The 27,262-nt window shown below is 44.2% G+C and overlaps 1 protein-coding gene across 1 annotated transcript in view; it reads right to left on the reverse strand.

The window, feature by feature from the left end:
- Positions 1-27,262, reverse strand: part of LOC129459384 (zinc finger protein 85-like) — a 385,447-nt gene that overhangs the window by 283,135 nt on the left and 75,050 nt on the right.

The following is a 27,262-nucleotide window of genomic DNA, read 5'->3' on the forward strand; positions in this document are numbered from 1 at the left end:
TGATACATGTGCAAAACATGCAGGTTTGTTACATAGGTATACATGTGCCATGGTTGTTTGCTGCACCTGTCAACACATCATCTAGGTTTTAAGCCCCACATGAATTAGGTATTTTTCCTAATGCTCTCCCTCCCATTGCCCCCCACACCCTGACAGGCCCCAGTGTGTGATGTTCCCCTTCCTTCCCCTTCCTATGTCCATGTGTTCTCATTGTTCAGTTCCCACTTATGAGTGAGAAAATGTGGTGTTTGATTTTCTATTCATGTGTTAGTTTGCTGAGAATTATGGCTTCCAGTTTCATCCATGTCCCTGCAAAGGACATGAACTCATTCTTTTTTATGGCTGCATAGTATTCCGTGGTGTATATGTGCCACATTTTCTTATCCAGTCTATCATTGTTGGGCATTTGGGTTGGTTCCAAGTCTTTGCTACTGTAAATATTTCTGCAATAAACATATGTGTGCATGTGTGTTTATAGTATAATGATTTATAATCCTTTGAGTACATACCCAGTAATGGGATTGCTTGGTCGAATGGTATTTCTGGTTCTAGATTCTTAAGGATTGCCACATTGTCTTCCACAATGGTTGAACTAATTTACACTCCTACCAACAATGTAAAAGCATTCCTATTTCTCCACAGCCTCACAAGCATCTGTTGTTTCCTGACTTTTTAATAATTGCCGTTCTAACTGGCATGAGATAGTATCTCATTGTGGTTTTGATTTGCATTTCTCTAACGACCAGTGATGATGAGCTTTTTTTCATACGTTTTTTGGCCACATAAATGTCTTTTGAGAAATGTCTGTTTATATCCTTTGCCCACTTTTTGATGCGGTTGTTTTTTTCTTGTAAAGTTTTTCAAGTTCCTTGTATATTCTGGATATTAGACCTTTGTCAGATGAGTATCTTGCAAAATTTTTCTCCCATTCTGTAGGTTGCCTGTTCACTCTGATGATAGTTTCTTTTGCTGTGCAGAAGCTCTTTAGTTTGATTAGATCCCATTTGTCAATTTTGGCGTTTGTTGCAATTGCTTTTGTGTTTTAGTAATGAAGTCTTTGCCCACGCCTATGTCCTGAATGGTACTACCTAGGTTTTCTTCTAGTGTTTTTGTGGTTTGGGGTTTTACATTTAAGTCTTTAATTTTTCTTGAGTATATTTTTGTATAAGTTATAAGGAAGGGGTACAGTTTGTTTTCTGCATATGGCTAGCCAGCTTTCCCAGCACCATTTATTAAAAAGGGAATCCTTTCCCCATTGCTTGTTTTTGTCAAGTTTGTGGAAGATAAGATTATAGATGTGTGGTGTTATTTCTGAGGTCTCTGTTCTGTTCCATTGGTCTATATTATCTGTTTTGGTACCAGTACCATGCTGTTTTGGTTACTCTAGCCTTGTAGTATATTTTAAAGTCAGGTAACGTGATGACTCCAGCTTTGTTCTTTCTGCATAAAATTGTCTTGACTATACAGATTCTTTTTTGGTTCCATATGAAATTTAAAGTAGTTTTTTTCTAATTCTGTGAAGAAAGTCAATGGTAGCTTGATGGGAATAGCATTGAGTCATAAATTACTTTGGGCAGTATGGCCATTTTCATGATATTGATTCTTCCTATCCATGAGCATGGAATTTTTTCCCATTTGTTTGTGTCCTCTCTTATTTCCAATTGCAGTGGTTTGTAGTTCTTCTTGAAGAGGTCCTTCACGTCCCTCATAAGTTGTATTCCTAGGTATTTTATTCTCTTTATAGCAATTGTGAATAGGAGTTCACTCATGATTTGGCCCTCTGCTTGTGTATTGTTGGTGTATAGAAATGCTTGTGATTTTTTTTTTTTTTTTTTTTTTTTTTTGAGACAGAGTCTCACTCTGTTACCAGGCTGTAGTGCAGTGGCATGATCTTGGCTCACTGCAATCTCCGCCTCCTGGGTTAAAGCAATTCTGCTGCCTCAGCCTCCTGAGTAGCTGGGACTAAAGGCGCATGCCTCCGCGCCCAGCTAATTTTTGTATTTTTATTAGACGTGGGGTTTTGCCATGTTAGCCAGGCTGGTCTTGAACTCCTGACCTCAGATGATCCACCTGCCTCAGCCTCCCAAAGTGCTGGGATTACAGGCGTGAGCCACCATGACCAGCCAAATGCTTGTGATTTTTACACATTGATTTTGTATCCTGAGATTTTCCTGAAGTTACTTATCAGCTCAAGGAGTTTTTGGGCGGAGACGATGGGGTTTTCTAAATATACAATCATGTCATCTGCAGACAGAGACAATTTTACTTCCTCTCTTCCTATTTGAATACCCTTTATTTATTTCTCTTGCCTGATTGCCTTGGCCAAAATTTCCAATACTATGTTGAATAAGAGTGGAGGAGCCAGGTGCAGTGGCTCATGCATATAATCCCAGCATTTTGGGAGGCCAAGGCGGGTGGATCACCTGAGGTCGAGAGTTCGAGACCAGCATGACCAACATGGAGAAACCCCGTCTCTACTAAAAATACAAAATTAGCCGGGCATGTTGTCACATGCCTGTAATCCCAGCTACTCGGGAGGCTGAGTCAGGAGAATCACTTGAACCCAGGAGGCAGAGGTTGTGGTGAGCCGAGATCATGCCATTGCACTCTAGCCTGGGAAACAAGAGTGAAACTCCGTCAAAAAACAAAAGAGTTGTGGGAGATGGCATCCTTGTGCCAGTTTTCAAAGTGAATGCTTCCACCTTTTGTCCATTCAGTATGATATTGGCTATGGATTTGTCATAAATAGCTCTTATTATTTTGAGATATGTTCCATCAATACCTAGTTTATTGAGAGTTTTTAGCATGAAGGGGTGTTGAATTTTATCGACAGTCTTTTCTGCATCTATTGAGATAATCATGTGTTTTTTGTCATTGGTTCTGTTTATGTGGTGGATTATTTTATTGATTTGTGTATGTTGAACCAGCCTTGCATCCCAGGGATGAAGCCAACTTAGTCATGGTGGATAAGCTTTTTGATGTGCTGCTGGAATTGGTTTGCCAATATTTTATTGAGGATTTTCACATCGATGTTATTCAGGGATATTGGCCTGAAATTTTCTTTTTCTGTTGTGTCTCTGCCAGGTTTTGGAATCAGGATGATGCTGGCCTCATAAAATGAGTTAGGAAGGAGTCCTTCTTCTTCCATTGTTTGGAATAGTTTCAGAAGGAATGATACCAGCTCCTCTTTGTATCTCTGATAGAATTTGGCTGTGAATCCGTCTGGTCCTGGGCTTTTTTTGGTTGGTAGGCTATTAATTACTGCCTCCATTTCAGAACTTGTTATTGGTCTATTCAGGGATTTGACTTCTTCCTGGTTTAGTCTTGGGAGGGTGTGTGTATGTGTCCAGGAATTTATCAATTTTTTTCTAAATTTTCATGTTCATAGTATTCTCTGATGGTAGTTTGTATTTCTGTCAGATCAGTGGTGATATCCCATTTATCATTTTTATTGTGTCTAATTGATTCTTCTCTCTTTTCTTTATTAGTCTAGCTGGCAGTCTATGTATTTTGTCTATGTTTTCAAAAAACAGCTCCTGGATTCATTGATGTTTTGAAGGGTTTTTTGTGTCTCTATCTCCTTCAGTTCTACTCTAATCTTAGTTATTTCTTGTGTTCTGCTAGGTTTTGAATTTGCCTGTTATTGCTTCTCTAGTTCTTTTAATTGTGATGTTAGGGTGTTGATTTTAGATCCTTTCAACTTTCTGATGTGGGCATTTGGTGCAATAATTTTCCTCTTAACACTGCTTTAGCTGTGTTCCAGAGATTCTGGTACTTTTTCTCTTTGTTCTCATTGCTTTCAAGGAACTTCTTTATTTCTGCCTTAATTTTATTGTTTACCTGGTAGTCATTCAGCAGCAGGTTGTTCAATTTCCATGTAGTTGTGCAGTTTTGAGTGAATTTCTTAATCCTGAGTTCTAATTTGATTTCACTGTTGTCTGATAGACTGTTTGTTATGATTTCAGTTCTTTTGCATTTGCTGAGGAGCGTTTTACTTCCAATTATGTGGTCAATTTCAGAATAAGTGCCATGTGGCACTGAGAAGAATGTATATTCTGTTGATTTGGGGTGGAGAGCTCTGTAGATGTCTATTAGGTTCTTTTGGTCCAGAGCTGAGTTCAAGTCCTGAATATCCTTGTTAATTTTCCATCTTGTTGATCTGTCTAATATTGACATTGGGGTGTTAAAGTCTCCCACTATTATTGTCTGGGCATCTAAGTTTCTTTGTAGGTCCCTAAGAACTTGTTTTATCAATCTGGGGGCTCCTGTATTGGCTGCATATGTGTTAAGGATAGTTAGCTCTTCTTGTTGCATTGATCCCTTTACCATTATGTAATGCCCTTCTTTGTCTTTTTTGATCTTTGTTGGTTTAAAGTCTGTTTTATCAGAGACTAGGACTGCAATCCCTGCTTTTTTTTTTCTTTCCATTTGCTTGTTAAGTAAATATTCCTCCATCCCTTTATTTTGAGCCTATGTGTCTCTCTGCATGTGAGATAGGTCTCCTGAATACAGCACAGTCTTGACCCTTTATCCAATTTGCCAGTCTGTGTCTTTTAATTGGGGCATTTAGCCCATTTACATATAAAATTAATATTGTTATGTGTGAATTTGATCCTGTCATCATGATGCTAACTGGTTATATTGCACATTAGTTGATGCAGTTTCTTCATAGTGTCATTGGACTTTATATTTCGATGTGTTTTTGCAGTGGCTGGTACTGGTTTTTCCTTTCCATATTTAGTGCTTCCTTCAGGACCTCTTCTAAGGGAGGCCTGGCGGTGACAAAATCCCTCAGCATTTTCTCGTCTGTAAAGGATTTTATGAAATTCTGGGTTGAAAATTCTTTGCTTTGCTTTGCTTTTTTTTTTTTTTTTTTTTTTTGAGATGGAGTCTCGCTCTGTTGCCCAGGCTGGAGTGGAGTGGCATGATCTCGGCTCACTGCAACCCCTGCCTGTCAGGTTCAAGTGATTCTCCTGCCTCAGCCTCCATAATAGCTGGGATTATAGGTGCCCGCCACCATGCCCAGCTGATTTTTATATTTTTAGTAGAGATAGGATTTCACCATGTTGGCCAGGTTGGTCTTGAACTCCCAACCTCAGGTGATCCACCTGCCTTGGCCTCCCAAAGTGCTGGGATTACAGGCGTGAGCCCAAAAACCGGGTGTGGTGGTGCACTCCTGTAATTTCAGCTACTCGGGAGGCTGAGGCAGGAGAATCACTTGAACCCGGGAGTTGGAGGTTGTGGTGAGCCAAGATCGTGCCATTGCACTCCAGCCTGAGCAACAATCAAAACTCTGTCTCAAACAAACAAAAAAGAATGTTGAATATTGGCTGCTACTCTCTTCTGTCTTTTAGTGTTTCTACAGAGTGTTCCGCTGTTTGTCTGATGGGCTTCCCTTTGTAGGTAACCTGGCCTTTCTCTCTGGCTGCCCTTAACATTTTTTCCTTCATTTGAACCTTGGAGAATCTGATGATTTTGTGTCTTGGGGCTGCTCTTCTCGAGGAGTGTCTTAGTGGTGTTCTCTTTATTTCCTGAATTTGAATGTTGGCTTGTCTTTCTAGGTTGGGGAACTTCTCCTGGATAATATCCACGTCACTTTCAAGTACAGTAATCAATCATAGGTTTGGTTTTTTCACATACTCCCATCTTTCTTGGAGGCTTTGTTCATTCCTTTTTGTTATTTTTTCTCTAATATTGTCTTCACAACTTATTCTATTGAGTTAATCTCCAATCTCTGATATCCTTTCTTCTGCTTGATTGATTTGGCTATTGATACTTGTGTATACTTTGCAGAGTTCTCGTGCTGTGTTTTTCAGCCCCATCAGGTCGTTTATGTTCCTGTCTAAACTGATTATTCTAGTTAGCAATTCCTCTAACCTTTTGTCAAGCTTCTTAGCTTCCTTGCATTGAGTTAGAGCATGCTCCTTTAGCTCAGAGGAGTTTGTTATTACCCACCTTTTGAAGCCTACTTCTGTCGATTCGTCAATCTCATTCTCCATCCAGTTTTTTTGTTTGTTTGTTTGTTTTTTGAGACAGAGTCTTGCTCTGTCGCCCAGGCTGGATTGCAGTGGCGCAGTCTCGGCTCACTGCATCCTCTGCCACCCGGGTTCAAGCAATTCTCCTGCCTCAGTCTACCAATTAACTGGGATTACAGGCACCTGCCACTGTACCCAGCTAATTTTTGTATTTTAGTAGAGACAGGGTTTTACCATCTTGACCAGGCTGGTCTTGAACTCCTGACCTCAAGTGATCCACCTGCCTCAGCCTTGGCCTCCCAAAGTTCTGGGATTACAGGCTTAAGCCACTGCACCCAGCCTGCTCCATCCAGTTTTGTGCCTTTGCTGGAGAGGGGTTGTGATCATTTGAAGGAGAAGAGGCATTCTTGTTTTTGGAATTTTCAGTATTTTTGCACTGGTTTTTCCTCATCTTCATGGACTTACCTACTTTTGATCTTTGAGGCTGATGACATTGAATGGGGTTTTTGTGTGGGAGTCCTTTATATTGATGTTGGTGTTGTTGCTTTCTGTTTGTTAGTTTTTCTTCTAACAGTCAGGCCTCTCTTCCGCAGGTCTGCTGCAGCTTGCTGGAGGTCCACTCCAGACCCTGTTCAAGTGGAGGCAGTCTGTCCCTTAGCAGAGCTGGTGTGCTGTGCTGGGAGAATCCCTCTTGTCAGGGTCACCTGCTCTCTTCAGAGCCAGCAGTCAGGAAGGATTAAATCTATGGAAGCTGTGCCCGCAGCCACCCCTTACCCCAGGTGCTCTGTCCCAGGGAGATGGGGATTTTGTCTGTCAGCCCTTGACTGGGGCTGTCCCCTTTCCTTCGGAGATGCCCTGCCCAGTGAGGAGGAATCTAGAGAAGGAGTCTAGCCACAACCGTTTTGCCAGGCTGTCTTGAATTCTGCCCAGCCCCGACCTCCCAGCCTCCTTAGCACGAGAAAACTGCCTACTAAAACCTCAGTAATGGGGGATGCCCCTCCCCTCACCAAGCTAGATCGTCCCTGGTCAACTTCAGACTGCTGTGCTGGCAGCAAGAATTTCAAGCCAGCGGTTCTTAGCTTACTGAGCTCCATGGGATTGGGACCCTCTGAGCGAGACCACGTGGCTCCCTGGCTTCAGCCCCTTTCTAGGGGAGTGAAGGGTTCTGTCTTGCTGGGGTTCCAGATGCCACTGCGGTACAAAAAAAAAAAAAAAACTCCTGCAGCTAGCTTGGTGTCTGCCCAAATAGCCACCCAGTTTTGTGCCTGAAACCCAGGGCTGTGCTGTTGTAGGCACACGAGGGAATCCCCTGATCTGCAGACTGCAAAAATCGTGGGAAAAGCATAGTAACCGGGCAAAGTAGCACAGTTCCTCACAGCTTCCCTTGGCTGGGGAAGGGAGGTCCCCCAGCTCCTTGCACTTCGTAGGTGAAGCAATGCCCCTCCCTGCTTCTGCTCGCCCTCCATGGGTTGCACCCACTGCCTAACCAGTCCCAATTAGAGGAACTGAGTACCTCAGTTGGAAATGCAGAAATCACCTGTCTTCTGCATGGGTCTCGCTGGGAGCTGCAGACTGGAACTGTTTTTATTCGGCCCTCTTGACCCTGCCCCCCAAATCATCTTTTATTTTTATTTCATCTAAATAGCTGCTATCTTCTTTTTTTTGTACATCTTTGCCTAAACTATAATAAGAACAACAATCTAAATTTGCATAGCAAGTAGACCCTATATGTAGAATTTGAAGTGTTTCTGGCAAAATTTAGATTAAATTGGCTAATTAATAATGCTTTTCAAATTGCTTTCCCCTGCTCCAATAATGAAGTATAACTTCTAGAAACAGCTGAAAAATGAGTCGTTCTTCAGGTTGTATGCTGCCAATGTTACATTGAAACACAGTATGAAGCCTTGAAAATATCCGAAGAGAGAAAATGGAATCAGCAGTGATCCTGCTGTGACCTCACTACTTAGTAGTTGCGCTTTTAGCCAATTCATTTACTTGTCTTTAAACTGTGCACATTTCTGGCAGGGTAGCACTAATCACTGATCAAAACTACCTTTTTTTTTTGAGGTGTAGTCTCGCTCTGTCACCCAGTCTGGAGTGCAGTGGCATGATCTCAGGTCACTGCAACCTCTGCCTCCTGGGTTCAAGGGATTCTCTTGCGTCAGCCTACCAAGTAGCTGGGATTAAAAGCGTGTGCCACCACACCCAGGTAATTTTTATATTTTTAGTAGAGATGGGGTTTCACCACGTTGACCAGGCTGGTCTTGAACTCCTAACCTCAAGTGATCCACCTGCCTCAGCCTCCCAAATTGCTGGGATTACATGCATGAGCCACCATGCCTGGTCAAATCTACCTTTAAAAATTGAGCAGGAGGGAAAGGCTTTACCAACAGTGATTAGTTCCAAAAACTTCAACTCTAGGCTGGGGGCGGTGGCTCACGCCTGTAATCCCAGCACTTTGGGAAGCCAAGGCGAGTGGATCACGAGGTCAGGAGATTGAGACCATCCTGGCTAACATGTTGAAACCCCGTCTTTACTGAAAATACAAAAAATTAGCCAGGCGTGGTGGCAGGCGACTGTAGTCCCAGCTACCCAGGAGGCTGAGGCAGAAGAATCGCTTGAACCCAGGAGGCGGAGGTTGCAGTGAGCCAAGATCATGTCACTGCAGTCCAGCCTGGCGACAGAGTGAGACACCGTCTGAAACAAACCAACAAACAAATTAAAAAAAAAAAAAAAACTTCAACTCTACTTCCTGGCTGGAACTCATATTGTAGATTGCAAAAGCACAGAATTAACATCATAGTACTACTGAATTCAAAAAGAAATCTAGAAACCTCAGGGAATCCAGAGAAGATAGAGCAGATGGTCTGAATAGTCACCATTCACATTTTGCTTTGTTTTGCTAACCATTTACTATCACTTACTTACATATGGAGAATATAAGAAAATTGCCTTTTTCTTATTTTCAGTGCTAACCCTAAAATGGTAAAACTCTTGCAGGTTGAAATTAACAGCTTTTCAGTGGCCTGTCAACAGAAGATTAAAGGGTAGTGAAGTTGCCTCTGTAATTTCCAGGGTGAACAAATCTGGACTCAGTTCTTGCACTTCCCAAATTCACGGCTATCTTGGCATATGTTGATTTGTGGGCTGCAAAATATGAGAAATTCCACCTCAGAGAATTCTGTTTATAAAAACTTATTTGCATCTAATAATCTCAAGAGATATAAACACAGCAATGTTGACAACTACCTGTTAATTGTTAATCCGTGGAAAAAGAATTGACAGTTATTTCTGAAGACATGAAAAGCTTCATATAATAAAAAATAGACTCTTAAATGTAAATCAGTTTCTATTTTTAATTTGGAGAAGTTAATAATAAATTGCCAGCAATAAAAAATAAATCATTCATCACCATTACCATGTTACCAATGGCTGGTCCACATAGGTTTGCAGTGATTTTGGTTCTTCCATTTTCAAAAGAAAATCTAGCGCAGAGATGAAGAGTGGGTTTGAAGTGTAAGTGGGGGGTTATTGAAGGGAAATAAAATACCCTTGGGAAACAACCAAGGGTGTGACTTGAGAGATCAAGTGCAGAGAAATGTCATATACCAGTTAAACTCCACTATTTGGCCTCTCGGTGTGCATGCTTGGGTGTCTTGCCCAATTTTTGAGATTTTATGAAAAAGCTGCTACCCCTGAGCTCAGGATGTGTTCTGTTTTTAGGAGATTTCCCCCTACCTGGTACCAGCTGAGACCATTTGTCAATCCTGAGCTGACCACCTGATAATCACCTGACATTCCTGGGGCACATTCCCGGGGTCTCTACCTTACCCCACTCATTACTATCTGACTACCTGCTCTAACTGGGTGATCAAGAATATTCTTTTTTCTTTTTTTTTTTTTTTTTTTTTTGAGACAGAGTCTCGCCCTGTTGCCCAGGCTGGAGTGCAGTGGCACAATCTCGGCTCACTGCGAGCTCCGCCTTCTGGGTTCACGCCATTCTCCTGCCTCAGCCTCCCGAGGAGTAGCTGGGACTACAGGCACCCACCACCACGCCCGGCAAATTTTTTGTATTTTTAGTGGAAATGGGGTTTCACCGTGTTAGCCAGGATGGTCTCGATCTCCTGACCTCGTGATCCGCCCTTCTCGGCCTCCCAAAGTGCTGGGATTACAGGCGTGAGCCACCGCGCCCGGCCAAAAAGAGCAGTCTTAAGAGCTGATGGAGGGTGAAAATCCCCATGCAATTTGCCCCTACTTGCTTAGCCATGTTTATCGTTTGGGGTCTGGAGTTTGTTCTTTTCTTTCCTTTTTTTTTTTGAGATGGAGTCTTGCTCTGTTGCCAGGCTGGAGTGCAGTGGTGTGATCTCAGCTCACTGCAGCCTCCGCCTCCTGGATTCAAGCCATTCTCCTGCCTAAGCCTCCTGAGTAGCTGGGACTACAGGTGCCCGCCACCACACTCGGCTAATTTTTTGTATTTTTAGTAGAGGTGGGGTTTCACCGTGTTAGCCAGGATGGTCTCGATCTCCTGACCTCGTAATCTGCCCTCCTCAGCCTCCCAAAGTGCTGGGATTACAGGTGTGAGCTACCGTGCCCGGCCCTTTTTTTATTTTTTATTTTTTTGAGACATTGCACTGGTAAAAATTGACACTGCAGGCTGGCCCTCACCTGTCTTTGGAGCAGTGGAGGATTGTTAGCGCCATGTTGAGGCAGGTGTTGAGCAGTCTGACCTGGCTCTCAGGTGCTCCAGCTTCTCATCCACACTGGAGTTGCCATACCTGTAAAAGCCATGGGCCAGGCCATAATGTAGACACCACTGTGAAGCACAGGGGAGCACCTCATTCCCCACCCTTGTGCTTGTGCAGGATGTGCCTGCAGGATGTGGAGAACAGGATGGCCCACATGATCCAGAAGTAGTGAACACAGTGCTTTGAAGGTTAAGCCTGGGGCCAAAGACAAGAACCAGTTGGCTGAGAAGATGGCACCAGCCAACAGAAGGGCATGGGCTGGTCTCCTGGCCACTGAGCCTAGGTTGAAATGCTGGGACAGGTTGGAAATGTCAAGTCCAAGAACATCCAAGAGCTCCGACCACACTCTCCTCAATGTCTGTAGAAATATATTCGCTGAACATGAAACTTTCAGTCAGCCGGGCCAAGAGCTTCTGAGCAGTAGACATTGTCTCCTCACAACAGGAGGGGACAATGGATGCTCCAGAAGAAGGTGTTGATTATGCCAGTGTGGCTGTTCTCAGCGACCTGGTGTCCCCCAAGCTTCCTGCAGTCCTGAGGCCAGCAGCTCAAGCAGCAGCAGTAAGAGCCCACCTTAGGCCCGGCTCCGGGGGTCCACCTCAGGTGCATGTCTCCATGCCAGAAAGTGGAATGTGGTATCACGGGGGTGGGAGACAGCTGCACACAAGGCTGGGCTGCCACAGGCTCAGCAGAAACAGCAGTAAAATAATCAAGTGCTGCACACTACACCTTTGCCCACTACTACTGCCACCACAGTAGTAGGTCAGGAGATCGAGACCATCCTGGCTAACACGGTGGAAACCCTGTCTCTACTAAAAATACAAAAAATTAGCCGGGCGTGGTGGCGGGCGCCTGTAGTCCCAGCTACTCAGAGAGGCTGAGGCAGGAGAATGGCGTGAACCCGGGAGGCGGAGCTTGCAGTGAGCCGAGATTGCACCACTGCACTCCAGCCTGGGCGACAGAGCGAGACTCCGTCTCAAAAAAAAAAAAAAAAAAAGACTGCTCTTTTTATTCTTCCAGGAACTACACATGAACAACTACACATAAAGTGTCATTAGTCAAAAAAATTATTATTATTTTTTTTTTTTGAGATGGAGTTTTGCTCTTGTTTCCCAGGCTGGAGTGTAGTGGCACGATCTTGGCTCACCACAACCTCCACCTCCCAGGTTCAAGCGATTCTCCTGACTCAGCCTCCCCAGTAGCTGGGATTATAGGCATGCGCCACCACACCAGGCTAATTTTGTATTTTTAGTAGAGACAGGGTTTCTCCGTGTTGGTCAGGCTGGTCTCAAATTCTTGACCTCAGGTGATCCACCCTCCCCGGTCTCCCGAAGTGCTGGGGTTACAGGTGTGAGCCACTGCACCTGGCCAAAAAAAGTGTTTTTTTTTAAAGGAATATAACAATATTTAGCTGTACAGTAAGAGAAATTTGTGCACAGAGCATAAAGTTAACTTTCCCAGTATTTAAATATATTTTAAAAAGACAATTTAATAAAGGGAGATTGTCAAGTTTATTAAAACTTTTTACATTGAGGAAAAGAATACACTAGTTGGACATTTTAGAAAAGTTTAAATGCAAGTGTTTGTTTTTGCAGCTTAGGGGTTGGAAGGTAAGATCTGTGTGGATTATGTGATATTCCAAAACTGTGAGCTTTATGTTATTTATATGGATGTTGACTTAGTTCATAAATGTTGTCACTTCTAAATGTGGACAGTTGAGCTGGAGGATAAAACTTAACCTCTTTTATATCCTGGTGACACCCTGCCAACCTTCCATCATTGAGATTTTTAAATAAAAAATCATTATTTCTAGAAGACCTAAGATTTTTTTTCTCTATGCTTTGATGTATTTTAATCTCAACACTTTGAATAGGAAAAGGCAACGAAGAGCAAAAAAATGCCTTTGGGATTTGATACCAAGAGCTACCTGGGTAAGTATTGAAGATCGCTCAAGAATTGATTATTTTATTAACAAGCTAGGTCTATACACAAAAGCTGTTCCCTTGAGGGTTTTTGTTGTTGTTGTTGATCTTGTTGTTGTTTCGTTTTGGTTTGGGTTGACTCAGGACCTTAGAAGGAAAACAAACAGTAGTAGCTAGTAACATTCTCAAGTCTGTTATTGCTGCGTAGAAAGCATTCTCAGGAAAAATAAGCAGCAATAGACAAGCCTTGGAAAAGATCTAAATGTTGTTTTCTGAAATGTTTATAATAAATGTGTTAGGTGCTGTTTCTGAAGTCTATTGTGTCCTCATTTTAAGTGGTCTCAAGGGTCAGAGAGTGAGACACGTAGGGTGGGCCACTGTGAGGACCCTGGGCAAGGGAACTTCAGAAGACATGGTTCAGGGACTGGAGGAAACACCCCTCTGCTAGAACCCATGAGGAAGTGAAGCCCAGCATTTGCAGAATGCAGCTGTGAAGGCATCTGGTGATCATGTCTCCATGGCCCTTCTCAGCCCACCAATGTGCCCCAGCAGCCACTCACACAGCCCTGCATGCAGGTTTGTAGGTAGTCCTACCAGATCTGCTAGAAGCAAGACCTTAACGGTCCAGGTCTCAGTTTGAAGAAAACTTTAGCTGTCTACTAATTCTTGTGCAGGGATTCTGTGAAATTTTATTTTGAGTTGCAAGTATCTGGAAAACAGATGCAGAAGGCTTTGAGGGTGTTTACAAAAGTTCTGTCTTTAAGGTAAACATAGTGGGACCCAAACTGTCCTGGATTCAATTGACTTCCTGAAACACCTGTTTCCTAAGATTTGATGGAGCAAATCTTTATCCATGGGTATTTGAACACATGAATTTTGGGTAAAATCATTCCAGCTGTATAGATACTTATAGATGTGTATGTTTTAGCACAGGTTGTAAAAAATTTGAGGAGGTCATTGTTGTCCTCTTTCTTTTTGTGCTTTTGGCTATACCATGTGTAGGTACTAAAACGTAGCTTTGCTTATTTTAGCCGGTAGAAAATTGGCATTTTATGCACCAAGCCTACGATTTCTTGTCTTGCCTCAGCCCCTCCCTTATTTGTGGTCATTGTAAGGTGCCCAAGTGCTGAGTCTCAAAGTGTCACTGGGCTAAGTGTGATACCAACTTTATTCATCTTCCCACCCTCGTACCTGAAACATGAAGGGCACTGTGCTCTGTTGAGATCCAGATAGAACAATCATTTTCACTTCTAGTAAATTGAGGGAGGTCCCTGTATCTCACTGCTGGTGGGTTGAGACTGCAAGCATCAATTAAAAATTGTCAAAATATGCAGTATTTTTTTCTAATTTAGCTGAGTTTAGGCCCTGAAGCCAGTTTTATAGATTGATACACTCAAGTAACAGGTATGTTAATTTATAATTTTATTTTATTTTATTTTATTTTTGAGACGGAGTCTCGCTCTGTCGCTGAGGCTGGAGTGCAGTGGCGCAACCTCGGCTTGCTGCAAGCTCCACCTCCCAGGTTCACACCATTCTCCTGCCTCAGCCTCTCCGAGTAGCTGGGACTACAGGTGCCCGCCACCACACCCGGCTAATTTTTTGTATTTTAGTAGAGACGGGGTTTCACCGTGGTCTCGATCTCCTGACCTTGTGATCCGCCCACCTTGGTCTCCTAAAGTGCTGGGATTACAAGCATGAACCACTGTGCCCGGCCTAATTTATAATTTTTAAAAACCTACAGTTAATTACCACGTGTCACTTCAGGGTAGAATATTATTTTAAATTCTGACAAAAATCCTAGATGCTAGGTTTGAAAAATTGCCGATTTTTAATACATAAATTACACTTTTATTTGGGCATATTCTTAATCACAAATACTTGGGGATGTTTTACTTTCTCCATTCCATGAATGCTTGTAGGGTATTACACCTTGTCCCATCTCTTTTTTTCTCCTCCCTTTTTAAAATGTGGAAATTGTATTTTTGTTCTATGTCTCATACCATATAGAAAATTTAAAAATATTTTCAGGGCTATAGAATATATTATCATAACACTTCACTGAATGTGATATAAACACATTTTAACAAAAATGTGTTATAACTAATACTCAGTTTTTAAAATCTTAAAATTAGTGTTCATTTCCCAGTGCTTCAGTATTAAAATACTTTCTTTTCTGACAGCAGAAAATAATCTAGAAAAGAAAAAGAATCAATCATCTTTAAATTGCTGAATTTATGAAAATATGTTCATGTTTATGTTTAGTAATCTTTTTCCTTGACACTCTACCAAAATGCCTCCAAAAAAGTATATTTCACAAATACTCTCTCCAATACCAATTAACATTACCCACCTTTCGGTTTTGCTTTGGGTTTCCACCCCCATATTATTTTTGGTAACAAATCAAAGCAACATGATTTCTTTTTTTTTTTTTTTGAGATGGAGTCTTGCTCTGTCACCCAGGCTGGGCGATCTCGGCTCCACTGTGCAATCTCAGCTCACTGCAACCTCCCCCTCCTGGGTTCAAGCAATTCCCTGCCTCAGCCTCCTGAGTAGCTGGGATTACAGGCACCCGCCACCATGCCCAGGTAATTTTTGTATTTTTAGTAGAGATGGGGTTTCACCATCTTGGCCAGGCTGGTCTTGAACTCCTGACCTCGTGATCCACCCGCCTCCACCTCCCAAACTGCTGGGATTACAGGCATGAGCCACCTCACCTGGCCACAACATGATTTCTTGAAAGCTGGCCTTGTGAATTGTGCCTGGATCTTAATTCATGAAAGGGAGGTAAATGCCATTAAAGAGTGCTTAATAGACTTCCACCAGAAACAAGAGGCACAGCAGGCCACTGCTAGGTCTCACAAAGGCTTTCTAATCCAGGTGCTGGAAAGCAGAGAGATCAGGGAACAGGGACTATGACTCTATGACTATAATGGTTGGAAGCAACAAAGTGGAGCTGTTCAGTATTGGATACAAAGTAAAATAGTGCATGTTAGGGTCCGTGGTTGGGAAGATTATTACATTTGCATGCTCATAAGAGCTGCCTTTCAAAGAGCCTGTTAACAACAGTGATTGCTCATTTTAGCAGAGTTTACCTGCAAAAAAGCACTGAGGTTGAATGTAGTAATTTTCACATAAAAATCACCATTCTCTGTGTTTTTTTTTTTTTTGGTTTTGTTTTGTTTTGTTTTGTTTTGTTTTTGTAGAGATGAGGTATTGCTACATTGCCCAGACTAATCTCAAACTTCTTGGCTGAAGCAATCTTCCTTCCTCAGCCTCCCAAAGTGCTCTCTGTAATATTTAAAAATTCTTATACGGGTCAAGTGTTCTGGCTCATGCCTGTAATATCAACAATTTAGGAGACCAAGGGAGAAAGATTGAGTTCAGGAGTTTGAGATCAGTCTGGGCAAAAAAGTGAGACCCCATCTTGACTAAAAATTTAAAAAATTAGCTAGACGCGGTGGCACACACCTGTAGTGCCAGCTACTTGAGAGGCTGGGATGGAAAGACCACTTGAGGCTTGGAGATCAAGGCTGCAGTGAGCTATAATTGCACCACTGAACTCCAGCCTGGACAACAGAGACTCAAAGATAATACTTATAGACAAAATACGCTCATATAATTTTGTTATTCATGGTATTGAATTAATTTAAATATTATAAAATTATAAAATAGTAAAAGGCCAAGGCTGGGTGTGGTGGCTCATGCCTGTAATCCCAGCACTTTGGGAGGCTGAGGCAGGTGGATCAGTTGAGGTCAGGAGTTCGAGACCAGCCTGGCAAACATGGTGAACCCCCCATCTCTACTAAAAATACAAAAATTAACCGGGTGTGGGGGCGCACACCTGTGATCCCAGCTACTCAGGAGGCTGAGTCAGGAGAATCGGTTGAACCCGGGAGGCGGATGTTGCAGTGAGCCAAAATCGTGCCATTGCACTCCAGCCTGGGCTACAAGAGTGAGACTCCGTCTCAAAAAAAAGTGAATTACAATAGCTGAAGTCGGCCGGGCGCGGTGGCTCACGCTTGTAATCCCAGCACTTTGGGAGGCCGAGGCGGGCGGATCACGAGGTCAGGAGATCGAGACCACGGTGAAACCCCGTCTCTACTAAAAATACAAAAAAAATTAGCCGGGTGTGGTGGCGGGCGCCTGTAGTCCCAGCTACTCGGAGAGGCTGAGGCAGGAGAATGGCGTGAACCCGGGAGGTGGAGTTTGCAGTGAGCCGAGATCGCGACACTGCACTCCAGCCTGGGTGACAGAGCGAGACTCCGTCTCAAAAAAAAAAAAAAAAAAAAAAAAGCTGAAGTCATCCTAAGTGTCTATCAAAAGGCAAATGGATAAAGAAAATGTGGTATATTTACTGGGCTCTTAAAAAGAAGGAATTCTTGTTATTTGCAACAACATTGATGAGCCTGGAGGCCATTATGCTAAGCACAGGAAAAGAAATATCACATGACCCCACTCGTATCCACAGTGTGAAAACAAATATTACTCATAGAAGCAGAGAGTAGAATGATGATTGCCTTGGGCTGGCAGTGGAGGAAATGGTCAAAAGTACCGAGTCTCTCCTGTGTCTCTTACTATAACAAATAAGTTATTCTCCTCTTAGTTTTGATTTACCAGGGAATTGAATTAGATCTTGAAGAATCAAAATGAATGAATAACATATTTATTAAGGCAATACAGGTTGTAAACTAAATTTCAGTCTTAGCAAAATAATGTATTTTATGCTCACATAACTATCCCTTGTTTTTTTTTCTGATTAAGAGGACTTCTGGCCTGGGTGAGGTGGCTCATGCCTGTAATCCCAGTACTTTGAGAGGCCGAGGCAGGTGGATCACTTGAAGTCAGGAGTTCGAGACCAGCCTGGCCAGCATGGTGAAACCCCGCCCCTACTAAAAATACAAAAATTAGCCAGGCGTGGTGGCGCGTGCTTGTAGTCCTAGCTACTCAGGAGCCTGAGGCAGGAGAATTGCTTGAACCTGGGAGGCGGAGGTTGCAATGAGCTGATATCCCGCTACTGCCCTCTAGCCGGGGTGACAAAACAAGACTCCATCTCAAAAACAAACAAACAAACAAACAAAAAAACTTATTTGTGCTCTTTCAGGGATTATATCTTTTTAAATCTTCTGTCTGCATTATCCTCTTTCTTCAGCCAATGAATGAAAAGAGATGCAGAGAAGACGCATTTGCTTCTAATCCACACATCACTTCCACTATCAGTCAATGTGGGTAGAGCTATGAATAGCAGTTTTCTGGCAGGATAGCCACTTCTCAGCAATAAACACCACACTGAAATAAAACCATAGATCTTTTATAAAAAGCCAATGTATTTTAAGCAAAATCAGCATATGCATCAATAATAAAATGCTTATGGTAAAATAAAGACTCATTTTGTTTATTTCTATTGAGCTGAAGTCATATTTGACCAAAAGCTAGCAAATATACAGCAGATAAATGAATATTTGAAATAAGAATGTTGTAAATTTATTATATTAATAGAAGCAAAAATATGACCTCATACGTCTCATTTATAGTTGTGCAACATCAAAGGCTTTTTATTAAAAATTGTATTTTATGTAAGTATTCAATTTATATCACTTTTATTTGCCATTTCAATGGCTTCTCTAATATCAGTGGAAAACAGGCCAGCTGTTCCCAGGAAAGCACGTGGTGCTACAGCTACTTTAACAATATGATGAAGACCACTTATTTTGTTGTAACCGAGCGAGTTGCAGAGAAAAGTCACACTCTTAGACTAATTCAAGAGTCCTTTATTGCCTGTGAACAAGAGATGGCTAGTGCTCCAAAATTATCTTGGCCCCAAAGAAGGGGCTAGATTTGTTTTTATACCGTGGTCTAAATAGGGGAGGGGGGAAACTAGCTGAAGCAATTTTTACAGAAGCAGAACAGGCAAACCAATTAAGATTAATTGGTTACAGTTAGAGAAAAGTAAACAGTTCCAGGTGCAGGGGCTCAAACCATCACGAAGAGATAATGCAGGTGCTTTGGTACCATCCCCCAAGCTCACCCCCAGGAACTGCTGGTTCAGCTTGTCACAATATCTTATCATTCCTGGATGTGCTTGGAGTCAGCCTGCACTAGTTAAGTCCTTAAGGGAGGGGGATAAGGGGGGCTGCAAGTGAAGAAACAAAAATGGAGTCTGTTCGGCTCTCTCAGTTGAGAGACAATCAGGTTAAAACAAGGTAGGGTATCACATTCCCCACTCGTGTTTTGGGGAATCAAATAATTGATTCCTTGGTTATAACAAGGGGGTTATAGTGGGTCTTATGATACATAAGTCTGATAGAAGCTATGTGCTATTTTATAAAGTCAAGCCTGCCAATCCAGTAATTAGAGTAGTGAGCCATGGATTCCAGTTAAATATGTTTTGGTACCGGGGGTGTTATTTTCTCATTCTTGCTGGCATCTAACTAGATTTTTTTGAGCTTTTTGGAGAGTATCTTTTACGACTCCAGACTGGTGTAGAAACAACTCTCTCCTAGAGCTGCGCGTAACCCTCGTTGGGAGAGAAATAGCAGATCTAAGCCTCAGCGGTTTTGAAGAACTACTTCAGCTAGAAACTCTACCTGGGTGTGTAGTATGTTTATGGCTGATTGGAGATTGCTTAAATCAGCATCCGCTTGTTGAGACAGGGACATTATTTCAGTCTTTCCTTGAACCAGGGGAGCCGTGCCGATGACTGCTGATCCAGCTATGCTAAGGCTGGCCAGAAGGGGCTCAAGGAGTGGGGCAGCTTGGCGAAACCTGGAATGTAATTTAGGGGGAGCGATGAGAAGCTGTCCTTCTGGCCTACTCTACACGTAGACCTGGTGGTCTTGCCTAAGCTAAGAGATACCCACAGGAAGAGAGACCACAGGAAGGGTCCAGGTTCAGTCCCATTGATGTAGCGAGTGAGGCCTGAAGTGCAGGCCAGCCAGGTGTTGTTAGGTGCCTGGTAGGAGACTGAGGCACTTAAGGAAGTAAGTAGAGACTGATTACAGGTAGCCTGAAAGGGAGAAGCAGATAAGTTATACCCGGTGTTAATTAGACAGGAGGCGTTCCCTGACACGTCTCATAGTGTAAGGGCATGTGGCCGTGTATGACAAGAAACAGAGCCAATTTTGAGCATGGCTTTTACCCCTAATCCAACAATATGAGGGTTTGGCCTTTAGGCACAACCAACCATCTTGGGCTAGTTTAGCCTGGGTGAGATTAAGGAGGTGATGCACCCCGCCCAGAATGGACATCAGCCTGGGTTGGAGGTGTTGTCATTGTAGCTGAGGTTTAGGAACCAGAAGTGGCGGCGGGATAGTTAAATTGACCTTGTCTGGGTGTCTTTGGAACACAGGGTCACCTAAATCACTTAAAGGTTGTGGGGAAAAGAAAGAGAGATCAGCCTGTTACTGTGTCTATATAGAAGGAAGTAGACATAAGAGACTCCATTTAGTTCTGTATTTGAGATGCTGTTAATCTGTGACCCTACCCCCAACCTTGTCCTTGCAAGAGACATGTGCTGTGGTGACTTAAGGTTAAAAGGATTTTGGGCGGTGCAGAATGTGCTTTGTTAAACAAGTGCCTAAAGGCTGCTTATGGTTAAAGATCATCACCATTCTCTTAAATCTAGAGAAAAAGAAAAACATTTGTCTTCTGCCCGTCCCTGGGCGATAAAACATCTCCAGGTAAAACCCTTTGTGTGCTTTATTTACTGAGTAAGGAGAAAACCGCCTTTAGGAATAAGGTGGGGCTTGCTAGAGCAATACTGCTAAAAGGTTTATGGAGATGTTCGCATCTACATCTCAAAGCACAGCATTTTCTTTTGCACTTATTGATGTTACAAGGATTTTTTGTTCATATGTCTTACTGCTGATTTCCTCCCTACAATGATCCTATTGTCCAGTCACTCCCTTATCTTTTTGATGGTAAAGATAATTATCAATAAATACTAAGGGAACTCAGAGGCCGGGGCCGGTGTGGGTCCTCTGTAAGCACAGCACCGGTCCCCTGGGCCCCGCCTTTCCTTCTCTACACTTTGTCTCTGTGTCTTATTCCTTTTCTCAAGTCTTTCGTCCCACCTAACGAGAAGCACCCACAGGTGTGGAGGGGCAGGCCACCCCTTCAAAAGGTCGGATTGGCTTAGGAGGTCTCCATGGGACCAGGTTTGTTTGTTTGTTTGTTTTGATGGTGAATATAGTTCCAACATCAAATCCTGAGATATAAAGCCTTAATCCCCATGACATGCCATAATACTATCGAGTTGTACCAGGGTTACGGACAGTTATAGTAAGAAGGTTACAGTTTCTCATAGTACACAGTCTAGGATGGGAAGTGTGTGTTATGGAGAGAGTTGAGGACTGGGTTGATCCTCCAGGGTAAGTGGCTAGGGTCACGCACGGCCAGTGAGGGCAGAAAAACTGATAAGATCTTGACAACTAGAGTCAGGGTGATTTCCGGGACAGAGGTAAAAGTCAATGCTCTGGAGTCCCTTTTCTGTACCTTTAGAGCTTTTACAACTAGTCTGGCTTCCTGTGTGTCTGAACCCTGCAGCAAGGTCGACATTTCCCACTCCCATGACTGGCAGGTTGCGCTGTTTTTCATGGGTATGGGCAGGCTCTGGGAAGAAGGCACATAAATCAATTGCAAAAGAGACTTCTTTGGAGCTTCCCACCTTCCAGGTGGTGTTTGTAAACACATGTCCTGTTGTGAAAGAAGCGAGGAGAAAAGAGTAGAGAGGGGCAGAGGGCATAATAGGTGGAAACAAACAAAAGAGGTAAATAAAAAGAATTAATCTGATGGCTTCACTCGATGTAGGCGCAGTTTTAAGGGGACTGGCCCAGGCTTGGGGACCCATGTTTCCCGCTGGGCTTTGGTGGCCTTTTGATGTGAGAGTGATGAATCCAAGCAGGAATGCCATCCACTTTCAGAGCTGTCAGCCTGGTGAGGATGACAGTATGAGGTCCTTTCCAGGCAGGAGTGAGTCCTTTTTTCTGGAACTTTTTAGCATATACCAAGTCTCCCGGCTGGAAGGACTGGCAGGGCCCTGTCTGGTCAGGAACTGGACTGGGATGTGCTCCCCGTACAAGCAGCTGGATGATGTCTCGTACCTGTTGGAGAGACTGCAGATACTATAAGAAATTGGCTTGTGAGATTTCTGCTAAATGGGTATCTCTTAGCTTAGGCAAGATAGCTGGAGCCTTTCCATACATGATTTTAAAAGGTGAAAACCTAGCCCAGTAAGGGGTGCATCTTAGAAGAGCTAAAAGGAGCTTTACCTAATTTTCACCAGTCTCTAGGATTAATTTTGTAAGAGTGTTTTTTAGGGTGTGGTTTATGCGTTTTACCTGTCCAGAGCTCTGGGGTCGATAGGCGCAATGGAGTTTCCATTGAATGTTTAATGCCTTGCTGACCAACTGAGCTATGGACGAGGTGAAGACTGGTCCATTATCAGACCCTATGGCAACAGGCAGCCCATGTTGAGGGATGATTTTATTTAGTAAAAACTTAACTTGCATGGTGGCAGTTTCACTTCTGGTGGCAAATGTCTCAGTCCATCTGGAAAAGGTGTCGATTAGCACTAGGAAGTATTTATACCCTGCCCGGTGTGGTTTTATTTCTGTAAAGTCAATTTCTCACCTTTGTTTCTGGCGAGCTCCCCCATAGGCGGGCGGTGGCCTGGACTTGGCTTAAGACGTTGCTTGGCATTTACCCGAGTACAAGCCATACATCGGAGAGCTGCTTGGTTAGTTAAGTACTGAAGGTGGGGGATCTTAAAATGACTCCTTAGAAGCTGAGACAGTTTTACTTCTCCTTCCTGATTTTTACTGGCCTGAAAATCTGAAGCTTATTTTTCTTCCTCTGGGGAGTACTCTGGGTGGTCTGGTAAGTCAGGTTGCGGAAAGGACACTGCAGGCGGCAGGGTCAGAGGCACGACTGGGAGTCGAGCTGCCTCCCGAGCTGCAGAGTCTGCTCTTTGGTTACCACGGGCAATGGCTGTGTCTTTTTTTTTTTTTTTTTCTTAATGTCCTTTGCAGTGAATTACAGCCACTTGCTGAGGAAGCCAAACAGCTTCAAGCAGGGCCAAGATGTTTTCTTCGATTTTAATAGTCTTTTCTGCTGAGGTGAGTAGCCCTCGCTCTTGGTAGATGGCTCCGTGTACATGTACAGTAGTAAAAGCATACCTGCCGTCAGTGTAGATGTTAATATGTTTGTCCTTACCCCATTAGCGAGCCTGAGTGAGAGCGACCAATTCAGATTTTTGTGCTGAGGTACCTGCCGGCAATGCCTGAGCCCACAAGACATCTGTTTCCATAGTAACGGCCACACCAGCCTTTCGTACTCCTTGTTCAAGGAAGCTGCTATCATCTGTAAACACGGTGGCATCTGCCTCCTTTAAAGACACATCTTGGAGATCAGGTCAGCTAGTTTCTGTAGTCTCTAACGATTCTTGGCAGTCATGGACAGGTGTGGTAAGGTCTGGATCAGAGAGCAGGGTAGCTGGATTTAAACACCTTTTGGGAGAGAAAGTTAAACAAGGCTGAACTAACAGTAAACTCTTATACTGCAGGATGCAAGCATTTGACATTCATTTGCCAGAAGCACTTTGTAGCAAAGTTTCTATGGCATGAGGAGCCGTAAGGGTTAAATTCTAGCCCAGAGTCAGTTTATCAGCCTCCTGGACCAGGCTTGCTGTTGCTGTTACAGCTCGCAGACAGCTTATGAAGCAGGTCTTGTGTGAGGAGGGGGAAGGAGCATTCTGGAACTACAAGAAACGAGTGGGTTACTCTTTTCTGTTTTAAACTCACCTCTCGTGAGTGGGAAACAGGATATTTCTGAGTAGCTCTAGTAGTCTCTTGCACAGCCACCTTTTTATTGGAGACACTGCCTAAGGGTGTCTGCAGTACTGAGTGTTCCGCCTTGGTATCAATTAGGAAGCATACAGGCTGGCCTCTCACTGTAGTGGTCACCATGGGCTCCCAGGGGCCAAGTGAGAAGATCCCCGGCCCCATCAATCATCAGATTCCTCCGCCGCAGGGAGGGTGAGGACTTTTTTCTTTTCTGGTTTCTCCTCTGGCTTTAATGGGCATTCTTTTTTCCAGTGTCCAAACTGCTTGCACTAAGCACATTGGTTTCCTTCTAGGGAAGCCTGTTCAGCTTTTTGGCTTTTCTGGCAGGGACCTGGGATCCCTTGACCTGTGCTTTCTGATGGGGGCCCTTCTTTCTTGGCTTCTCGGATGGCAGCCACTGAGATTTTTGCCTGTCTCTTTGATGTTTTGTCAGCAGCCTTTTTCAGCTACCTGAGCTGCCTGTTTTTGTTTTTCAAACTCTCGATTGTCAAAAACCTTCTGGGCTATCTCTAAAAGCTGGCTGATGTTTATTCCAGCAAATCCCTCCAGGTTTCATAGTTGTTTTTTTTTTAATATCAGGGGCCGCCTGAGCCACAAATGCCAAATTAATAGCATGGCTATTCTCAGGAGCCGCCGGGTCAAAAGGGGGTGTAAGTCCAATAGGCCTCCTGGAGGTGTTCCAAAAACACTGCCAGTGACTCCTCAGGTCCCTGGACAACTTCAGTTGTCTTAGATAAATTTATGGGTTTTCGAGTGGCTCCTTTGATACCCACAAGGAGATACCGGTGAAAATCATCCAAAGCTCTCTTTCCCCCCCGAGGAGTTTGGATCCCAACTAGGCCAGGTAGAGGGAAAAACCTCCACTAGGAGGTCTTGGGCTTCCCCTTCTGGTCTACCGGCTGATGTAAGGAAATACTTCCTAGCCTCCCTTCAGCTACAGTCCCTCTCTTCAGAGGTGAAAAGGGTTAAAAGGAGTTGCTGACAGGCATCCCAGGTGGGCCAGTGAGTCTGGAGCACGGATTCCATCAGTGAGGTCAAGACCTGGGGCTTTTCAGAGTAGAGGGGATTACGAACCTTTCAATTGTACAGGTCAGAAGTAGAGAAGGGGACATAAACTAAAAATGGAGCAGAGCGCTCATTGCCTGGAGGGATTTGGGCCTCTCTCAGCAGGAGGAGAGGGGCCACCTCCTCTGGCCAAGGCCGTAATTGGGTTGCTATAGGTGGAGAAGCCACAGAGGATGTAGTCAAGGAGACATGGGAAGATTGTGGGAGAGCAGGAGGGTTGTAGGGTGGCAGACACGGGTGAGGAAAACTTTCCTCTTCTTTAGAAGGGAGGCAGTACCGGAGGAGCCGAGGGAGCTGAGGGTTGGGGCAAAAGTGCAGTCCGGCTCAAAAGGACCTTGGAGGTGGGATCATGAATGGCGCATGAGCGAAGCCATGGAGGAGGGCTCTGGACCAAATCTAGCCATTGATCAATGTAGGGAAACTGATGGGGGTGTCTGGGAGTTCCAGCAATGACCCGCCACACAGCCTAAACAGTTGTAAGATTCAGCAACCCTTCTGGGGGCCACCTGGTTCCAAACTGTGGCCATTCCACTTCATAGAGTGTCCAAAGTTTGCTTTCTTAAGGCAGATTCCATAATCCTCTGAGAAGCCAGGGGAGAGAAATTCTGTAACATACATTGGAGGGGCTCCAATCTTTATGGGGCCAGGAAGAAGAGTTCCCCATTCTGGAGGCAATTAACAAGGTCTAGGCAGAAATATTAAACCCAGCATGGACAGAGAAATTCACAATCTGGGGGGCTGTAGTATCGGAAGAACAGAAGTATTATAACCAGAAGAAGTAGGAAAACAACTATAGCCAACACTTCTTGTCACATAAGGTCTGTTTCTTTAAGCTTTGAGATCTAGGGGGAGAACAAGAGGTGGGTCTGAGGCCAGTGGGACCTATGTGATCCTCCCCTCCTTTCTGACTTACAGCCCAAACATCTTTGGTATCTCCATGACTCAAAGGCAAAAAGTTTAAACTTGGCCCTTTCTTTTAAGGATTTTAGGAGGGAGAGTAGAGTCATTGGATGTTGGACTTGCTGTGACACAGGAAAACAAGATGTGTGGGGTAAGGGATGGGGATCAAGAGGAAAGGGGCCACTCTGATCTTTTCTAAGGTAGGAGAGTAGCCACAGAGGGATAGAATAAGGATCCAGGTGGAGTAAAGCAGTACAGCTGTAGGTTTCTCTGCACAATGCCTTATCTAAGGGCATGGGGAAAGTTATGGGATGACAGAAAAGATGAGCAAGGAGGAGTGCAGGGTGGCTATTTTGAATCCACCACTGGTCTAAGGTGGAGGTGGTCCAGTCACTGGGGCATGGGGTGTGGCAATTCAATGCTAGCAATCTTTATGGTGCCAGAAATCCCAAACGGGCAAATGTTTCCCACACCCCTCCCCGTAACAACACCTGATTTGTTTCTGACAGAAAAGGCAGGACTGGGAAGGCCAGCCCAAATGACTGATGAGAAATTTGACCTCCTGTGTTAGAAAACCTGCACTCAGGACTTTGAAGGAGTTCTTGCCCAGTCATCTTTGGAAATATCGATGACCTGACATGTGAAACTTAGACAGACACCAGACAGGACAAGAGACACTGGGGTATACAAACAATTATTACAGTTTTTATAGACAGGCAAGGGGAGGGGGTCCCGTGATGGGATCAGCCAGATGCCTGGCTGGCCGCTCCGCTGGAGGGGACTTAGGCTCCTCTTGGCATTGGCAGGCCGGTATAAACGCCCCCGCTCAGATCAAGCTATGCCCGATGCTGCCTTAAGCCTTATGAGGTCGCCACAGAACCGCAGGTGAGGGCCCACTCAAACTCCGTAGCTTTCACCGTGGAGCTACAAACTGGAAATTCAAGGACAAGCCCTTGAACCCACATTCACACACACACTCACACAGAGTTTATCACAATTCTTTATTCCCATTCTAAAACAGAGGTTTCCTAGAAACCTGAATGAGAGAAGGAGAAGAGATAAGAGAGAGAGAGAAAGACAGAGAGAGACAGAGAGAGAGAGAGACTAGTCTTAACAGAGAAGGCTGACAGAAACCAGGACTCTGTCCTCCAGCGTCCTGGAATATGGGCAGAGTCAGAAGGACGCCCTCATCAGGGCCGCTTCCCTCCCAGAGAAACAGAGTCAGACAGAAACCAGAAACCAGGACTCTCCCCTCCAGTGTCCCGGAATACGGACAGGGTCAGAGGGACACCCTCGTCAGGGCCGCTTCCCTCCCAGAGAAACAGAGTCAGACAGAAACCAGAAACCAGGACTCTCCCCTCCAGTGTCCCGGAATACGGACAGGGTCAGAGGGACACCCTCGTCAGGGCCGCTTCCCTCCCAGAGAAACAGAGTCAGATCTGACTTACCTTCCCAGGACCAGAAACGGAGGACTCAGGGTTGATTTTGGTGGGCACACACCGGCAGTCGATCCGTTCCCCTCCGGAAGACAGTGGCCTACGGGTCCCTGGAACATCTTCAGGAGGTGCCTCCCCTATAGGCCCGCCATCCATCCAGGGGAGCCTGGAGAGAGTCTGGCACTCACTCGGTCGTGATTATCTTGCTGGGGCCTCCAAATGTTGTAACCGAGCGAGTTGTAGAGAAACGCCACACTCTGAGACTAATTCAGGAGTCCTTTTATTGCTGGCAACCGAGAGACGGCTAGTGCTCAAAATTCTCTCGGCCTTGAAGAAGGGGCTAGATTTTTTTTTATATCATGGTCTAAATAGGGGAGGCAG

The sequence above is a fragment of the Symphalangus syndactylus genome, chromosome 13 (assembly GCF_028878055.3).
Source record: "Symphalangus syndactylus isolate Jambi chromosome 13, NHGRI_mSymSyn1-v2.1_pri, whole genome shotgun sequence".
Lineage (NCBI taxonomy): Eukaryota > Metazoa > Chordata > Mammalia > Primates > Hylobatidae > Symphalangus > Symphalangus syndactylus.